Raw genomic sequence first — 20,611 nt, forward strand, 5'->3', positions numbered from 1 at the left:
AAGACCTAAATAGATGGAAGGGCATACCGTGTTCATGGATTGGAAGACTAAATATAGTTAAGATGTCAATCCTACCTAAATTGATTTACAGATTCAATGCAATACCAATCAAAATCCCAACAACTTATTTTTCAGAAATAGAAAAACCAATAAGCAAATTTATCTGGAAGGGCACGGTGCCCCGAATTGCTAAAAACATCTTGAGGAATAAAAACAAAGCTGGAGGTCTCGCGCTGCCTGACTTTAAGGCATATTATGAAGCCACAGTGGTCAAAACAGCATGGTATTGGCATAAAGATAGATATATCGACAAATGGAATCGAATAGAGTGCTCAGATATAGACCCTATCATCTATGGACATTTGGTCTTTGATAAGGCAGTCAAGCCAACTCACCTGGGACAGAGCAGTCTCTTCAATAAATGGTGCCTAGAGAACTGGATATCCATATGCAAAAGAATGAAAGAAGACCCATATCTCACACCCTATACAAAAGTTAACTCAAAATGGATCAAAGATCTAAACATTAGGTCTAAGACCATAAAACAGTTAGAGGAAAATGTAGGGAGATATCTTATGAAACTTAGAATTGGAGGCGGTTTTATGGACCTTAAACCTAAAGCAAGAGCACTGAAGAAGGAAATAAATAAATGGGAGCTCCTCAAAATTAAACACTTTTGTGTATCAAAGAACTTCATCAACAAAGTAGAAAGACAGCCTACACAATGGGAGACAATATTTGGAAATGACATATCAGATAAAGGTCTAGTATCCAGAATTCATGAAGAGATTGTTCAACTCAACAACAAAAAGATAGCCAACCCAATTACAAAATGGGAAAAAACTTGAACAGACACCTCTCAGAAGAGGAAATACAAATGGCCAAAAGGCACATGAAGAGATGCTCAATGTCCCTGGCCATTAGAGAAATGCAAATCAAAACCACAATGAGATATCATCTCACACCCACCAGAATGGCCATTATCAACAAAACAGAAAATGACAAGTGCTGGAGAGGATGCGGAGAAAGAGGCACACTTATCCACTGTTGGTGGGAATGTCAAATGGTGCAACCACTGTGGAAGGCAGTTTGGCGGTTCCTCAAAAAGCTGAATATAGAATTGCCATACGACCCAGCAATACCATTGCTGGGTATCTACTCAAAGGACTTAAGGGCAAAGACACAAACGGACATTTGCACACCAATGTTTTTAGCAGTGTTATTTACAATTGCAAAGAGATGGAAACAGCCAAAATCTCCATCAACAGAAGAATGGCTTAACAAACTGGTATATACATACGATGGAATATTATGCAGCTTTAAGACAGGATAAACTTATGAAGCATGTAATAACATGAATGGACCTAGAGAACATTATGCTGAGTGAGTCCAGCCAAAAACTAAAGGACAAATACTGTATGGTCCCACTGATGTGAACGGACATTCGAGAATAAACTTAGAATATGTCATTGGTAACAGAGTCCAGCAGGAGTTAGAAACAGGGTAAGATAATGGGTAATTGGAGCTGAAGGGATACAGACTGTGCAGCAGGACTAGATACAAAAACTCAAAAATGGACAGCACAATAATACCTAATTGTAAAGTAATCATGTTAAAACACTGAATGAAGCTGCATCTGAGCTATAGGTTTGTTTGTTTGTTTGTTTGTTTGTTTTACTATTATTATTACTTTTATTTCTTTTCTCTATATTAACATTCTATATTTTTTTCTGTTGTGTTGCTAGTTCTTCTAAACCGATGCAAATGTACTAAGAAACGATGATCATGCGTATATGTGATGATGTTAAGAATTACTGATTGCATATGTAGAATGGTATGATTTCTAAATGTTGGGTTAATTTCTTTTTTTCCGTTAATTAATTAAAAAAAAAAGTTACTACCCACAATTGGATGGGTCACATCTCCATGGCTAATCAAAAAGTCCCCACCCCCAATATTGAATGAGGATTAAAGGACATGGCTTTTCTGGGGTTCACAAGAGATCCAAAATGCCCCAGTGTAGATATTTTTTAATGATGAAAGTTACATAGCACATTATAGAAAATGTGGAAAATAGGGGAGAAACAATACTGTAATAGCACTCTCCATCATAATCACCAGTTTGGTATGTTTTCTTCTACTTTATTTTTTAATGTACATGTTTATTTAACATACGTTACTCTGGGTATGCATATAAATTTTTTGTCTTGTTTTGCTCAGTTAAAATTATGATGCAAGCATTTCTCTGTGTTGTTAGACTTCAGTTAAATGTAATTTTTACTGTCTTCCTAATATTCTGTAAAATTACTTAACTTCCTTATAGTTTGTAATTTTAAGCCACATCTTACATTGCTTTTATAATGAATATTTTTGTTCAAATGATTTTTTTCTATAATTGTATTTTTCCAGTGATGAACTTTTATTATTTATTAATTTTTTAATTATTTTTTCCCCTTACCCCTCCTGTTCACCGATCTCCAGCATTTCAGTCTACTAAATTTATTTTAACATTTGTTCCCCCATTATTTATTTATTTATTTATTTATTCAAGGAGAGAGTTTATTATTAGGCACAAAGCAGGAATTATTTATTTTTAATCCATATATTTTTCTTGTCCATCGATAAGGTAGACAAAAGGAGCATCAGACACAAGGCTTTCACAGTCACACTGTGACTCACATATCATCATACAATTATCTTCAAGAAACGTGCCTACCAGAGCACAGCTCCACATTTTCAGGCAGTTCCCTCCAACCTCTCCATTACATTTTGACTAACAAGGTGATATCTCTTTAATGCATAAAGACACTTTATTTTGTCTCATTTCACTCTTCCCCTTTTTGATTGAGAAGTTTTCTCAATCCCTTGATGCTGAGTCTCAGCTCATTCTCGGATTTCTGTCCCACATTACCAGGAAGGTCCACAGCCCTGGGAGTCATGTCCCACGTAGAGAAGAGGAGGGCAGTGAGTTTGCTTGTTGTATTGGCTGGAGAGAGATGCCACATCTGAGCACCAAAAGAAGTGCTGCTGGCGATGACTCTTAGGCCTAATTTTAAGTAGGCTTGACCTATCCATTGTTAAATTTCATATGAACAAGCCCCAAGATTGGGGGCGCAGCCCCTGTTGCTTTGGTTGTCCCCACTGCTTGTAAGAATATCAAGAATTCAACTTGGGGAAGTTTAATTTTCCTCCTTTCTCACTGATCCCCGAAGGGGACTTTGCCAATACTTTTCTATTCACTGTTCAAATCACTCTGGGGTTTATCGAAGCATAACTCTGTACAAACCTACAAAGTCTCATGCCCTACTCAAGCTTCCATGTACTTATGGTGTTCAGTTAAGCTGTCTACGTAAGTTATATTAGGAAATGCACTAGTAAAAATATAAATTTTGTACCAAATAAACATTTTTTGCTTTAGTCTCACACGTAAGTTAAAATTTTTAAATATTAATTACCATCTATTTTCAGCACCTTGCAGTAATGACATACCTTTGTTCTTCCTCATACGAAAACATTTTTTTAATTTGTATGTTTAGTCACTATCATTATATACTCTATGCATTCCTAGATTATACCATCTCAGTCCATATCATCTATCTTTCTTTCTGATTTCATTTTGTAATGCTTCCTCTTTTAAAGGATTCAAGTAAGCTAATCAAAACCCACCTGGAATGGGTGGAGTCACATCCCCATCTAGTCAGGTTAATACCCACAATTGAGTTTGTCACATCTCCATGAAGACAACCCAGTCAAGTTTCCAACCTACATTATTGAATGGAGATTAAGAGAAACATTTCCTCCCACAACATTGGATCAGAATTAAAACATGACTTTTCTAGGGTACATAACTCCCCTCAAACTGGCACAGCCCCCTATTATTTATTTAGTTCTATCATTTTTTTTTTAAAACTCATCTGTCCATACCCTTGATAAAAGGAGCATCAGACACATGGTTCTCACACTCACACAATCACACATTGTAAAAGCTATGCCATTATAGAGTTGTCTTCAAGATCTAGGGTACTAAATTTAAAAAATTGTTTTTGCATGAAGAAGAACATGGGAATGCCATTAGTGCAGGGTGTTGAAAATTGATAGTAATTAATATTTTAAAATTTTAACTTATGTGTGAGACTAAAGCAAAAAATGTTTATTTGGTACAAAATTTGTGTTTTGACTAGTACATTTCCTAATATACCTAATGTAGACAGCTTAATTGAATTAATACTCTCACAAGCAGTGGGGACAATCAAAGCAATAGGCTGAGCCCCTAATCTTGGGGTTTGTTCATATGAAACTTAACCCCACAAAGGATAGGTCAAGCCTACTTAAAATTAGGCCTAACAGTCATCCCCAAGAGAACCTCTTCTGTTGCTCAGATGTGGCCTCTCTCCAGCCAACACAAGCAAACTCACCGCCCTCCCCCTGTCTACATGGGACGTGACTCCAGGGAGTGTGGACTTTCCTGGCAATGTGGGACAGAAATCCTAGAATGAGCTGAGACTCAGCATTAAGGATTTGAGAAAACCTTCTCAACCAAAAAGGGGAAGAGCAAAATTAGACAAAATGAAGTGTCAATGGCTGACAGATTCAGAGTCAAGAGGTTATCCTGAAGGTTATTCTTATGCATTAAATAGGTATCACCTTGTTAGTCAAGGTGTAATGGAGATGCTGGAGGGAACTGCCTGAAAATGTAGAGCTGTGTTCCAGTAGCTATGTTTATTGAAAATGATTGTATAATGATATAGCATTCACAGTGTGGCTGTGTGATTGTGAAAACCTTGTCTGATGCTCCTTTTATCTATCTTATCAACACACGAGTAAAACATATGGAATAAAAATAAATAATAGGGGGAACAAATGTTAAAAGAAACTTAGATTGAAATGCTAGTGATCAATGAAAGGGAGGGATAACGGGTGTGGTATATATGAATTTTTTTCTGTTGTCTTTTTATTTCTTTTTCTGAATTGATGCTTAAGAAATGATCATGATGAATGTGCAATTATGTGATGATATTGTGAATTACTGATTATATATGTAGAACGGAATGATTATATGTTAAGAATGTTTGTGTTTCTTTCTTGTCATCTTTTTAAAAAAAGTTTAAAAATTAATTTGAAAAATTGAAAAAAAAAGATCTAGGGTACTGGAACACAGTTTAACAGTTTCAGGTACTTCCATCCAAACACTCCAGTACACCATAAACTAAAAAACGGTATCTATATAATGCATAAGTATAACCTCCAGGATAACTTCTCAACTCTATTTGAAATCTCAGCCACTGAAAGTTTATCTTGTCTCATTTCTCTCTTCCCCCTTTTGGTTAAGAAGGCTTTGTCAATCCCTTGATGCCATGCCCTGGCTCATCCTAGTAGTTCTGTCACATGTTAACAGGGAGATTTACATGCCTGGGTGTCATGCCCCATGTAGAAGGGAGAGCAGTGAGTCCACCTGCTAGGTTGGTGTAGAGAGACAGTGTGCATCTGAGCAACAGAAGAGATTCTCTGGGGGTAACTCTTAGGCCTAATTTTAAGTAGACTTAGCCTGTCCTTTGCAGGTATAAGTTTCATAGGGGCAAACCTGATGATACATCATCATTAAAAAAAATCTTTCCCATTTTATTATGTATTGCGTCTGATAATATCTGTTTTGAAGTTCATCTACCTCCATCTTCTTCCACTACCCCACAGACCATCTTCTTTCTTTATTCCACTACATTCCTATACTATATTCATAATGTTCCCTGTGCCTGGAGTCTGTTTTCTTTCTGACAGTGTTTACCTGGCTAACATTTATTATGTATTTAAATCGTTTTTTCTCTGGTAAACTGTGAGCTCTTCCACAACGAGAACTATGTCTTTGAATCTTCAGAACTTAGTAGAATATTTAGGAATAATAGGTAGTAAATAAGCGATAAGTATTTCTACACTCTGCTTTTAGAAAGTCTATGTAGTACAGGGCACAATAGGAATAAACCCTGTATGAAACCTGAGACACGTTTGTTGACATTTGTGTATAGTTAAGACCTTTAAATGATCATACATATATACATGTATATATGTATATATATGCTATAATAATTCTATAACTGTAATCAGGGGAAACTTAGTATGGAATAAGTAATTGTAAAACAAAATGAATGGATTTGTATGGAGTACAGGTTTCTAATAAATGAACAAGGGTTTGCATTCTGGAGCAAAAGGAAATGTCTACTGTATTATTCTGGAGCTGGCTGCCAGTGATCTTTGGTCCTTGGCCTTTCTGTCACATAACTGCACATGACTTTGTCTTTTCCTTTCTTTAGGTTCTGTTGACTTCTAGTTTCTTGCTCTGAGACTTCTTTTCCTGTGTCCAGTTTCCTTTGTTTATAAGGACCTCAGCCATATTGGATTAAGGCCCACCCATATTGTTTGGGCATCCCTTAATTAATAATATATTTACAGGTCCTATCTACAAATGGGTTCACAGCCATAGGACCAGGGGTTGGGACTTGAGCATGCCTTTGGGGGGACATGATTCAGTCCCCAAAAGGAAGCCATAGAAGTTATTAAAGAAAGTATAAATTGAAATTAAAAAAACTCAGAAATGAGGTGATTTGTGAAGAGAATTTGGAGAGAGAAATGACCTCAGGGAAAATTAAAAATAAAACATCTTGTCAGGAATAAATGAAACTAAAAGAAATATGAGTACATTAATAAGTACAGCAAATAATGCCTCAATAAAATAAAAAGACCCTTTTAAAAAGTAAAAGAATATAATTTTTATTTGTGGTGGAAAAGATGCATGCTTTTAAAATAAAAGAAATGGAAGAAGAAGTAAAGAAGTTGAAAGAAAATGATATATATTTCAGTTAGAGAAGAACCTCCATTCACATGAACAAAATTCCAGGGAAGAAAACCAAAGCCATAAGACAAAAGTGCAGTGGGAGGGTGGTGCAGCAGTGGCTCAGTGGCAGAATTCTTTTTTTTTTTCTTTTCTTATTATTAAAAAAAAATTTTTTAAGAAACATAACAAAAGCAAACATTCTTAACATATCATTCCGTTCTACGTATATAATCAGTAGTTTACGAAATCATCACATAGTTGCATATTCATCCTCATGATCATTTCTTAGAATATTTGCATCAATTCAGAAAAAGAAATAAAAAGAAAACAGAAAAAAATTCATACATACCATACCCCTTACCCCTCCCTTTCATTGATCCACTAGCGTTTCAGTCTACTAAATTTATTTTAACACTTGTTCCCTCTATTATTTATTTTTATTCTGTATGTTTTTCAGTGGCAGAATTCTTGCCTTCCATCTGGAGACCCAGTTTGATTCCCAGAGCCTGCCCGTGAAAAAAAAAAGTGTATTGGGAAACTCAAACCAGAATGGTTTACACTGCCATTACTCCATTAAAACTCATACACCACCTAGTGGACTTTAAGAAAAAAAAAATTCCTTGAGGAGAATAGGGTGTTTAACTTATTATGATGATTTCCTTGAAAGTTCATGATCAGCACACTTATCGCTTTGAGGAAATTAAAAAAAAAAAAAGCATGTATCTGCTGTAGCAGTTTTAAAAACTGATGGTAAAGGCAACACTGGATTAGGCAAAACTATCATTAAACTGTTTCTCTGGTTTACTAGTTACTTTCATCATGGAAAGGAAAAGCTTAATTTTTTTTCATTGCTTAACCAGTACCACATTTTAAGATACAGCTGCTTCTTTAAAAAAAAAAAAAACTCTTTGAAAAGGTCTGGAAACAGATTTTGGGCTGATGTTGGTCTTTGTTTCATTCCTCTTTTTTTGTTAAATGAAATTTGAAATAGTTCATTTTATCTGACCCCCCCACTCCCAGTTTCATATTTAAAAAAAAATCCTTTCAAATCGGGGTGGAATGAGAATTTGGAAGAGTATTGGAGGTAAGGTTTTAGAGTCCTAGTATCTAATTCTTTGTTTCCTCTTTACTGAATCATGATCCGTTTTGAATCTTATTCTTACATTTCTGTGAAGTATAGAAAGTTTTACCTCTACTTTACCCAGTTGAATAAGTAAAAAATGGGTTGGGGAGAGTTTTGGGGGAGTAATGGATTGCTTTTCAAGATTTAAAAGTTAGGTTAGCTTGGGCAATAAATGAAAGAAGATGTTAGCTTGCTAATGTCATTTCCAAAGGAATTTTTTGATAGGTTTCCACTGGTGGTACTATCTAGTATCCTGCCTTAATGGCTAAGCTACATGGGCTCTTTTTTTTTTTTTTTTAAAGTTTTTATTGTGTAAAATAACATATATACAAAGCAAAGAAATAAAAAAGCAATAGTTTTCAAAGCACACTTCAAAAAATGGTTACAGGATAGATGAATAAAAAAATAAGGACAAAAAATAATTAAATAATAGAGGGGGATAAGGGATAAAAAAGAAATTGGGTAGATTGCTCTACTTATGGTCAATGAGAGGGAGGAGAAACAGGTATGGGATGTATGAGTTTTTTCTTTTTATTTCTGCTCTAAAAATGATCATGATGATGAACACACAACTATGTGATGATATTGTGAACCACTGATTGTATACTGTAGATCAGCTGTGTGTGTGAAAATTTCTCAATAAAAATATTAAAAAAAAAAAAAATGGTTACAGGATAGATCCCAGAGTTTGTCAATCCTCTCGTTTTTCCTTCTAGCTGCTCCAGAATATAGGAGGCTAAAGGTCTTAAATACTTTATCACCACAATTGACTTTTTTTCCTTCTTTTTTTGTGAACAATAACATATATACAAAAAAGTCATAAATTTCCAAGCACAGCACCACAATTAGTTGTAGAACATATTTCAGACTTTGCCATGGGTTACAATTTCACAATTTTAGGTTTTTACTTCTAGCTGCTCTGAACTAACTGGAGACTAAAAGAGATACCAATTTAATGATCCAGCATTCATATTCATTTGTTAAGCCCTATATTATATGTATAATTCCACCATTGTCTTTGATCTCTCCATACCTCTCTTTGGGGTTATTTGGGCTATGGCAGTTCGAAATTTTTTATATTGAAGGGTCTGTCACTAATATGGACTAAGGAGATGGAACTATCTGATGTTCTGGAGATGCTGGGCTAGGTTTCAGGACTTATCTGGACCAGGGGCCTATCTGGAGGTTGTAGGTTTCTGGAAAGTTACTCCAGTGCCTGGAACCCTTGTGAAGTTTTATATATTGCCCTAGGTGTTGTTCTTTAGGATTGGCTGGAATGGTCCTGGTTGGGGGTGGCAGGTTATGACAGGGAGCAAGGTCTACCTGAAGCTTGCATAAGAGCACCCTCCACAGTAGCCTCTCGGCTCTATTTGAGCTCTTTCTGCCACTGATACTTTATTAATTGTGCTTCTTTTCCCCCTTTTGGTCAGGATGGAATTGTTGATCCCATGGTGCCAGGTCTGGATTCATCTACATGAGCTTATTTTTAAGGATAAATTCCCACTAGTGGGAGTTTCCATTCAGTAACAATTATAGATTTTTAGGAGATTGATTAAACAAATATCTTTTTCCTCATGTGATTTTGCCACTTCTCCAGATATTTTCCTAATAATATTAGCTACAATGTGTTGAAATCTTGCAGTATGACAGGCAGTATGGTAAGCTCCTTTACTTATATCATTTCATTGTTTTTCACAAGAAATGTATCATGTTGATAATATTTTATCTCAGTTTTACTGATGGAGAAACTGATAACTAAAGAAGTTATTAGTTTCCTTCGGTCAGAAAGCTAATCAAATGGTGGTGCAGGGACTTGGATTCAAGTCTAGTACAGGGATTGCTGGGTGTTTTAGTTTGCAAACTGCCAGAATGCGATATACAAGAAACAGAATGGCTTTTAAAAGGGAAATTTATTAGGTTGCAAGTTGACAGTTCTAAGACTGTGAAAATGTTCAAATGAAGGTAAGACTATGAAAATGTTCAAATTAAAGCACCAACAAGAAGTTACCTTCACTCAAGAACGGCTGATGAAGTTTGGGGTTTCTCTCAGATGGAAGTGCGCACATGAAGTCTGCTAGCTTTCTCTCCCGACTTCTTGTTTCATGAAGCTCACCCCGGGATGTTTTCCTTTTTCATCTCCAAAAGTCTGGGTACATGGGCTCACATGGTTCTGAAGCTGTTTCCAAAATGATTCTTAAAGGGCTCCAGTAAGCAACCCCGCTTTGAATGGGTAGAGATGCATCTCCATGGAAACCATCTAATCAAAAGTTATCACCCACAATTGGGTGGGTCACATCTCCATGGGAACAATCAAAGAGCTCCCACGCAGCAATATTGAATAAGGATTAAAGAACTTGAGTTTTTCTGAGTATACCACAGATTCAAACGGCCACACTGGGACATATGCTAATTCTATATTTAGCTTCCCAGAGAACTGCCGAACTGTCTTCCACAGTGACTGTGCTGTTTTACATTCCTACCAGCAATGAATGAGTGTTCCTATTTCTCCATATCCTCCCCAATACCTGTAGTTTTCTGTGTGTTTTTTTTTTAATATTACCCCTCTAGTAGGTGTGAAATGACATCTCGTTGTGGTTTTGATTTGCATTTCGCTAATAGTTGGTGATGTTGAGCGTCTATTCATGTGTTTTTTAGCCATTTGTATATTTTCTTTGGAGGACTGCCTATTCAAGTTTTCTGCCCATTTTTTTAACTGGGTTGTTTGTCTTTTTATGTTGGAGTTGTAGGATTTCTTCATATACTCTCAGTATTAAACCCTTATTAGATACATGGTTTCCAAATATTTTCTCCCATTCAGTAGTTTGTCTTTTTTACTTTAATTACTGTACAGGTAGTACTTTCGTCTACGATTTTGCTTTTTGGATTTTATATGTCACATCTAGTTTTCCTTCTTTCAACCTTTACTCATAGTCTTCCTTTCTACACTCTTCTCCACACCTCTCTCTTCTGTCTTTTCGTATCTGTCTCTAGTGCTCCCTTTAGTATTTCTTGCAGACCTGGTCTCTTGGTCACAAATTCTCTCAGTGATTTTTTTGCCTGAAAATGTTTTAATTTCTCCCTCATTTTTTAATTTTATTTATTTTTTTATTAATTAAAAAAAATTAACACAACATTAGAAATCATTCCATTCTACATATTCCCTCATTTTTGAAGGACAGTTTTGCTGGATATAGAATTCTTGGTTGGTAGTTTTTCTCTTTTAGTAATTTAAATATACCATCCCACTGTCTTCTCATCTCCATGGTTTCTGCTGAGAAATCTATGTGTAGTCTTAATGGGCTTCCCTTGTATGTGATGGATTACTTTTTTCTCTTGCTGCTTTCAAGATTCTCTCTCTTTGACCTCTGACATTCTGATTAGTAAGTGTCTTGGAGTACATCTATTTGGATCTGTTCTCTTTGGGGTATGCTGCACTTCTTGGATCTGTAATTTTAAGCCTTTCATAAGAGTTGGGAAATTTTCCGTGATAATTTCCTCCATTAGTTTTTCTCCTCCTTTTCCCTTCTCTTCTCCTTCTGGGACACGCACAACACATATATTCGTGCGCTTCATATTGTCATTCACTTCCCTGAGGCCCTGCTCATATTTTTCCAATTTTTTCCCTATATATATTTTTTCTTGTCAGATTTCAGATGTTCCATCCTCCAGTTCACTAATCCTATCTTCTGCCTCTCAAAATCTACCATTGTAGGTTTCCATTGTTTTTTTCATCTCTTCTACTGTGCCTTTCATTCCCATAAGTTCTGTGATTTGTTTTTTCAGACTTTTGATTTCTTTTTGTTCATTCCTTGCCTTCTTTGTATTCTCCCTCAATTCATTGATTTGGTTTTTGATGAGGTTTTCCATGTCTGTTCGTATATTCTGAATTATTTCATCTGCTGTATCTCATTTGAATTGTTGGTTTGTTCCTTTGACTGGGTCATATCTTCAATTTTCCTAGTGTGATTTGTTATTTTTTGCTGGCATCTAGGCATTTAATTACCTTAACTAGTTTATTCTGGAGAGTGCTTTCACTTCTTTTACCTAGGGTTTTCTTGCTGGATGAATTAGTTGTCTATCTGTTCTTTGACAATCAGTTCAGCTTTTTCTGGACCTCTAGCTTAGGTTTTGTTTAACAGAGGACGATTTTTCAGTTCTTGTTTTCTTGTTTCTTGCCCTGCTTGTATGGTGCCTCCCCGCCCCCCACCTTAGGAGAGTCTCCTTAGGTATTATAGACCCCTGCCGGATTTTCCCAGACCAAACTGGTCTCCTATCAGGATATCAGGAGGAAAGAGTCACCTGCGTCGGTTTTCCCTGAGGGTGAGAGCCAGCAGGTTGAAAGACTTTCCTGTGACGTCTCTGGTCTCTGTTTTTATTATCCTGCACAGTATGTGGTGCTTGTCTGCCTGCAGGTTCCACCAGCATAAGATGATGTGGTACCTTTAACTTTGGCAGACTGTCCCTGCTGAGGGCATGGTGGAGACAGAGGAGAGGTTGTAGGTTGGTTTTAATGGCTTTAAATTACCAAGCCCTGGTGTCTGAATTCCTTGAGGGAGGGATTCCACCTGAGTTGGGCTTTACCCCTTCCCTGGGGAAGGCACAGTCTCCAGAAAGCTCTCAAACAAGCTTGTTTCTGCCTATGCCTGGGGCATTTGCAGCCTGAGAAGTCCTGTTGCTGTATCCAAAGGCAGTCAAGCCTTTGTAGAAACACAGCCACAAAAACCTGTTTCCTTTTTTTTTTTTTTTCTATTTCCGTCAACCCTGCCCCCTTAGTGCCAGGGGAAAAATGAACGACCTCTGCTTTGACCAGGTTCACCTGAGCTGGGGGCCTATTTTTAGTAGTTAGAATTTGTTAATTAATTCCACAGTTGGTGTTTGGTTGGGCTCAGCCCCCGCTGCTGGTAAAGTCTCTTTCCTTTCCCCTCTGGGAAGCAGCCTGTGGGGGAGGGGTGCCGGTCTTTGTGGCTTGGGGAACTCACAGTTCTGGGGGGGCTCGCAGCCAGTCCAGCTGGTCCAGACTGGGGTACGTTGTGTGTCTGGTCACGGACGTGGCCCTAGGAGCTGTTGTGTACTGTTTCTGGTTATTTAGTAGTTGTTCTAGAGGGTGCACTAAAATGAGCACATTGCTATATCGCCATCTTGGCCCCTCTGTCTTTTTACTTTTTGTGCTAAAGTCCTTGGAACAAATTTTTAATTTTGATGAGGTCCTGTTTACTTATTTTGTTTTGTGGCTTGTGCTTTGGGTGTGAAATCTAAGGAACCATTGCCTGACACAGCATCCTTAAGGTGCTTCCTTTCATTTTCTTCTAGGAGTTTTATAGTCTTTATTCTTATCTTTAGGTCTTTGATCCATTTTGAGTTAAATTTTTTTTTAATTTTTTAAATTTTAAATAAAAAATATGACAACAAACACAAACATTCTTAATATGTAATCATTCCGTTCTATGTATATAATCAGTAATTCACAATATCATCACATAGTTGCATATGAGTTAAATTTTTTATATGGTGTGAGGTAGGCATCCACTTTCATTCTTTTGCAAGTGGATATCCAGTATTTCCAGCACATTTTTTTTTAATGTAGGATGTGACCTTGATTTTATTAGTAATAAAATCTGGTCAAAATCTGACCCAATTCCAGGCCTGGCCTTTAAAAGCTCCATTTGACCTTCCAGCTTGCTCTTAGTTTAGGCTCTCTCTCTCTTTGCAGACTGTGTATTCTAGATTATCTAGCTGTGAAATACAGGAGATCCACCTAACACATCAGACTCTGCATGGATAAGAAATAAACCTTTGTAGTGTTAAGCCACTGAGAAGCTGGAATTCATTTTCTGTTACAGCATATCCTAGCCTATCCTGAATAATGCAACCATTTTTTAAAAAAAGCATCTGTGGCAGTTAGATTTAGTTGTGAACTTGGCCAGGTGAAGATGCCTAGTTCTATTGCTGTGGACATGAGTCAATGGCATGTGAACCTTATCTGTTGCTGATTACATCTGCAATCAGGTAGGAGGCGTGCCTGCTGCAATGAATGATGTTTGATTTAATTGGCTCGTGCTTAAATGAGAGAGTTCAATGTAGCACAGCCCAAGCAGCTCAGCATACCTCATCTCAACACTCACAGCTCAGCCTGTGCCTCTGGAGATGCAGAAAGGAATCACCCCGGGGAAAGTTGTTGGAACCCAGAGGCCTGGAGAGAAGGCCATCAGAGATTACTTTGTTCCTTCCCACATAAGAAAGAACCTCAGTTGAAAATTAACTGCCTTTCCTCTGAAGAACTATATGTTAACTAAATAAATCCCCTTTTATTGAAAACCGATCTGTCTCTGGTGTGTTGCATTCCATATATTCCCTTTTATCATTTTAAGGAAGTTCCCTTCTATTCCTATCCTTTGAAGTGTTTTCAACAGGAAAGGATGTTGAATTTTGTCAAATGCCTTTTCTGCATCAATCAAGATGATCATTTGATTTTTCTGCTTTGATTTGTTGATATGGTGTATTACATTCATTGATTTTCTTATGTTGAACCATCCTTGCATACGTGGGATGAATCCTACTTGGTCATGATGTATAATTCTTTTACTGTGTTGCTGGATTTGATTTGCTAGAATTTTGTTGAGGATTTTTGCATCTGTATTCATTAGAGAGATTGGTTTGTAGTTTTCTTTTTTGTAATATCTTTGTCTGGCTTTGGTATGAGGGTGATGGCTTCATAGAATGAGTTAGGTAGCTTTCCCTCCTCTTCAAGTTTTTTGAAGAGTTTGAGCAGGATTGGTACTAATTCTTTCTGGAATGTTTGGTGAAATTCACATGTGAAGCCATCTGGTCTTGGACTTTTCTTTTTGGGGAGCTTTTTAATAACTGATTCAGTTTCTTTACTTGTGATTGGTTTGTTGATGTCGTCTGTTTTCTTCTCGAGTCAAAATTGGTTGTTCATGCCTTTCTAGGAAGTTGTCCATTTCATCTACATTGTTGTATTTATTAGCATAAAGTTCTTTATAGTACCCTCTCATTACTTCCTTTATTTCTGTGGGGCTAGTGGTTATGTCTCCTCTTCCATTTCTGATCTTATTTATTTGCATCCTCTCTCTTCTTCTTTTTGTCAGTCTTACTAAGGGTCCATCAATCTTTTTGATTTTCTCATAAAACCAGTTTCTGGTTTTATTGATTTTTCTCAGTTGTTTTTGTGTTCTCGATTTCATTTATTTCTGCTCTAATCTTTGTTATTTCTTTCCTTTTGCTTGCTTTGGGGTTAGTTTGCTGTTCATGTGTTGCATTCCAGCAGCTAGCAAACTGCAAAGCATCTTAATATCTCCATGTGCTTCTAGGTTTGATTTACTTTACATATTTGGCTGCAAACTTGTTTGCTACACTGAAGTTTATAACTTGTACATAGTTTCTTCATGATTGTATTTTTCCCCTCATTATATGTCTATTGTTTAATGCTTTTTCCTTGCATTCCATGCCAACTGATAATATCTTGCCATTCATGCTTTTCCTTTACATTTATCCTGTGTGTCTTTTTCATCTCCTAATTTTCTCTTATCAATTTAAAGACATGGTCCATTATATTGTCTTGTACTATTTCTGATGAAAGGTCATGAGTGATTCTTGTTTTTGTTCCCTGTATGTAATATATCTTTTCCTTTGTTTTAAAATTTTTCTCTTTATTATTGTTTTTTTTCCCCTACCTTTTTTTTTAACAGTTTAATTTTATTGCATCTTCATGTTTTTTAATTTATTTTTTTCTGCATGGACAGGTGCCAGGAATCAAACCTGGGTCTCCAGTATGGCACGCAAAAGCTCTGCCTTCTGAGCTACTGTGGCTCGCCCTTTTATTGCATCTTTAAAATCACAACTAGGTCTAGCATCTTGTTTTCATTTCTGCACAACTCTTTGATCTTATTAACCAGCCTAGTGAAGTGTTCCTTTTTCAGAGACATAGATATCATCCAAAATTTTTCTTGGATTATCCTTGTTTTTAACTGTTGTGACTTGCTGAATCAAGGCAGCTGACTTTGATACAAGGTCAGTGCCATTTTCTTCAAGAATTAACTCATCTTTCTGGGCTTGAAATACTGAGCAAGCAGCATCTGGCCTCATCCAAAGTCTGGGGATTTACTTTTCACCCAAGAAATTTTGGATTCCATCAAAGATGGAGTTCATGAATAACAATGTTGGTGGGAAAGTGAACATACACAGACCCCATCTTGTAGCAGAAGTCCAGTGTAACACCCCTGATCATGTCTTGTACACAACTACAGGTGGTGCACACTGTAGCCAGCTTTCTGTTTTTCCACCATCTGTCAGCCTGAAGCCTCTTCTTTTTCTTCCCAAGTAGACTGACTTCTACATTGATGTGATTGAAAAACTTCCACAAGGTTCCCCTGGGGCTGTTCATATTAACTGCACCCCTTCAGCATGGTGTCCACATTTTCTGAAATGTCAACGGTCTGGTTGTTGAGAATGGTCTATATTCTCACATTAGAGGCTGGAAAGAGCCCTGTCTTTAAATTTTTTCCCCCTCCTGCAAGTAGCAGATTTTACTGTGCTCCACTTTGGACTACTTAAAATCACAGCCATTTTTCCATTTCACAAAGTTCTCCTATCATTAAAAATGGTACAACCGCTCTTTTAGTTTCTAGGGCTACTGTAACATAGGGCCATGAATCGGATGACTTTAACACACGTCCATTCTCTCCTGGTTCTGGAGGTCAAAAGCTGAAAATCAAGATTTTGGCAGGAAGGGTTGGTTCCTTCCAAGGCTCTGAGGGAGAATCTCCTCCATGCCTTTCTCCTGGTTTCTGGTGGTTGCTGACAATCCTTGGCGTTCCTTGGCTTGTAGATGCATCAATGCCATTTTTGGGTCTGTCTTCACGTGGCCTGCTGTTCTATGTGTCTGTGTTTCCCAAATCTCCCTCTGCCTTTCTTTCTTTCTTTTTGATGTTTGTAATCATTTGTTTATTTACGAATATGTAACATTAAATGCACATTTCATGAGATAACACCCCTTACTGTCTGAGTTGCACTCTAGCATTTTCTATATTCTGCCTTTCTATTTCCTAATTATAATTTTAAATGTTTTTATTGTGAAATATAATATATATACAAAAAATAAAAGCAATAATTTTCAAAGTACATTTTAACAAGTAATTACAGAACAGATTTCAAAGTTTGGTATGGGTTACTATTGCAGATTTTCAGGTTTTTCCTTCTAGCTGCTCTAAAACACTAGAAGCTAAAAGAAATATCATTATAGTGATTGAGCAGTCATACTCATTTGTTAAAGCCTTTCATCTCTGTTATAGCTCCTCCTCCTTTGATCCTACTCCCATTCTATAGGGGTATTTGGGCTATGCCCATTCTAACTTCTTCTGTTGAAAAGAGGTGTCAACAGTATAGGAGAGGGGAATGCAGTTAGTTGATATCCTTGGAGAGGCTGGCCTTTCTGGGCTTCAGGACTTCTCTGGCCTAGGAACCCTCCGGATGTTATAGGTTTCAAGAAAGTATATTTAGCACCTGAAACTTTTGTAGAGTCTCAGTTAGAGCACTGGGTATTCCTTAGGGTTAACAGGAATGATGTTTATTGGAGTATGGCAATTAGCTATATCTAGCTGAAGCTTGTGTAAGAGAAGCTTCCAGAATAGCCTCTCAACTCCTTTTCAACTCTCTTAGCCACTGATACCTTACTTTGTTACATTTCTTTTCCCCCTTTTAGTCTAGAAGGCATTGTCGATCCACAGTGCCAGCCAGGGCCAGGCTCAATACTGGTAGTTGTGTCCCCCCCCCGTTGTTAGGAGACTTTCAGCCCCTGGATATCATGTTCCATGTATCAGGGAGGTTAATAATTTTCTTTGCAGGGCTGGGCTTACGAGAGAGAAGCCACATCTGAGTAACCAAAGAGGTTTCTTGAAAGCAGCTCTCAGACATAATTATAGGCAGCCTTAACTCCTCTGTTACGGAAATAAGTTTCATAAGGGCAAGCCTCAAAATCAAGGGCTTGGCCTATTGACTTGGAAGTCAGTCCTAATGTTTGAGAGAGTACCAGAGGTTTCCCACATGGAAAAATTTAATATTTTCATGTGTTTCTCCAGTCCCTCAAAGAACTCTACCCATACTTTTTAATTATCAACCCATCAAAGTGTGGGATGTTCCAGGTATTACATTAAGCTGTACAGAGTTAGAAGGCTTTGTTCCCACTCTGAGCTCCCTGTGTTTGAGTTCTTAAATGTAGAGCTATCCAGACAGGTCAATTAGATTGTGTGTTACAGAAAATTTAGGTTCTAGACAGAATAAACCTCTCTGCCTTTAGTTTCATTCAGTAGTGAAGCTCTAGAGTACGTATGCTATCATCTTTTGCTCTGTATTCTGATTTACCTTCATCCAAACCAGATCAGCTTCATTTTTATCTCTAATTGAAGCCTGATCTCTTTTTCTGTTACTTTAACTATATTGTATGAAGCAGTGCTGACTTTCAGAGCTGCAGAACTCCAGCTCTGAATCTTAGTTGTCACAGAGGCACTCAGAGTTCCAGAGAAATACCAGCTTATACACAGATAAAGCTAGTAATACACTTACAATTTCAGACTAAGCATGGTTGCTGTAAGAGCTTACAATCTAAGATCCAATTTTCTTGTTAGTATTTTCTGAAAGAGATCATAGCATAGTTCAACTTCCCCATTTGGAAAATTTATGATATTCTAGCAAGCAGTGGGGACAACCAAATCTACAGGCTGAGCTCTCAATCTTGGGGGTCGCCTTTATGAAACTTTTTCCTGCAAAGGACAAGGTAAGCTTACTTAAAATTAGGCATAGGAGTCAACCCAGAGAACCTCTTGTTACTCAGATGTGAATATTTCCCCCTATCCCCCCATTCCCCCAAGGAGACTTTGCAAATACTTCTTTATTCACTGTCCAAATCCTCTGGGGTTTATCAGGACATCACACTAACCTGGACAAACCAACAAAATCTCATGCCCTATTTAAGATTCCATGTACTTATGGTATTCAACTAAATTAATTATCCAAGTTAAATTAGGAAATGCACTAACTAAAATATAAATTTCGTGCCAAATAAACATCTCTCACTTTAGTTTCACACAGAAGTTGAAGTTTTAAAATATGGAAGATGTCATCCTTTACCCAGTCTTCTGATATACCTTAGTCCTGTCCAGATCAGCTTCATTGATATCTCTACTTGATGTCTGATCACTTTTTCAATTTTTTAAACAGTTCCTGTATGGGGTACTGGTGACTGTTGTAGCTTCAGAGCTCTAGCTCTGAGTCTCAGGCGGCCAGCACCATTTTTGAAGATGCTGTTCTTTCCCAATTGAGTGAAATTCATACCTTTCTCAAAAATCAGTTGACCATAGATTCTTGGATTTATTTTTGGACTCTCAGTTCTATTCTTTTGTTCTATATAACTGTTCTAGTGCCAATATCACACTGTTTTGATTACTGTAGCTTTCAAATATGTTTTTTTCCTGTGGGTTACATTGTTTAAATAGTTTGAAAGACACTAGTGTAGAGAGCTTTGTAGCATTTATTGATTTTGATTTAATTAAGACAGAAATTAGGGTCAGTTCACACAAATTTTATCTTTAAAAGCAAATAGCAGTCCTGTTTCCTATGTATACAAAATAAAAATAAATTTGGCCAAAAAAAAAAGCAAATAACAACATCAGATAATATAATAGAGTATGTGCTTGGTATTGTTGTCCCTTTTTCTAGCATTCTAAAAAGCCTCCAGTCTCAAATCAAAACTTTCCTGGAGTATGTAGCTCTTTGCTGTCCTTATCATGTCAAATCTATAATATACATGTACTCTCCCCTGCTAAATATTTAGACACAGTTTATCTCATATTGTGAAGGCAGAATAATGCATTTTCCCCCATGCCATCATCCTTCAAGTTAGATCAGGTTTTGTATCATTTCTAATTTGGAATCCCTGGAAAGTCTTATTTTTAGTCATTTCCATTTGGTTGGTTCCAAAGCTTTTTTTTTTTTTAAACATGGGCAGGCACCGGAAATTGAACCCGGGTCTCCAGCATGACAGGCAAGAACTCTGCCTGCTGAGCCACTGGGTTCAGCCCTCCAAAGCACTTTTAATTCTGAACACACCTGGGAGCGAATGAGATATTTTTGGATAGCTTTCTATGACAGTATATAACTTTTATCTGTTTCTTTTTAATGATTCCTTAGTAGTCCATTGTATGAATTCATCATAAGTTACTTGTTTAAAGAATGTTTAGATTCTTTCTAATTTTTTGTTATTACAAAGCTTCAGAAAACATTATTGTCACATATCTTTGTGTACTGCTGAGTTTATCATAGGACATTGCTTATTCAAAGAAGATGTGCATTTAAGTTTTTTAGCAGTATAAATTTTTAATAATAAAGCCTCTAAAAGATTGTATGAATTTATCACCAGCTTTATAGTAAAATGCCTCTTTCCCCATATCCTTGCCAATGCTGTAGAGTTTTAGCTTTTGGTAATCTGATAGGTGGAAAATTACAGTTGCATTTTATAATTATAAGCGAGATTGGCTATTTGTATTTTCAAAGATGATTTTTGAGATTTCAGATATGAAGAATATAGTGAATATGGCTTCAAAATTTTGAAGAAATGGTGCCAAGAATGTAGGTGTCACGAAGTTATTTGA

At 36.8% G+C, this 20,611-nt stretch overlaps 1 protein-coding gene and 1 pseudogene across 3 annotated transcripts in view; one reads left to right on the forward strand and one right to left on the reverse strand.

Annotated features, from left to right (window-relative positions):
• The window catches only part of SP1 (Sp1 transcription factor), an 88,785-nt gene that overhangs the window by 51,487 nt on the left and 16,687 nt on the right, over positions 1-20,611 (forward strand). The gene's annotated exons all lie outside the window — the stretch shown is intronic.
• On the reverse strand, positions 15,864-18,332 carry LOC143690219 (large ribosomal subunit protein uL6 pseudogene; annotated as a pseudogene).

The sequence above is a fragment of the Tamandua tetradactyla genome, chromosome 7 (assembly GCF_023851605.1).
Source record: "Tamandua tetradactyla isolate mTamTet1 chromosome 7, mTamTet1.pri, whole genome shotgun sequence".
Lineage (NCBI taxonomy): Eukaryota > Metazoa > Chordata > Mammalia > Pilosa > Myrmecophagidae > Tamandua > Tamandua tetradactyla.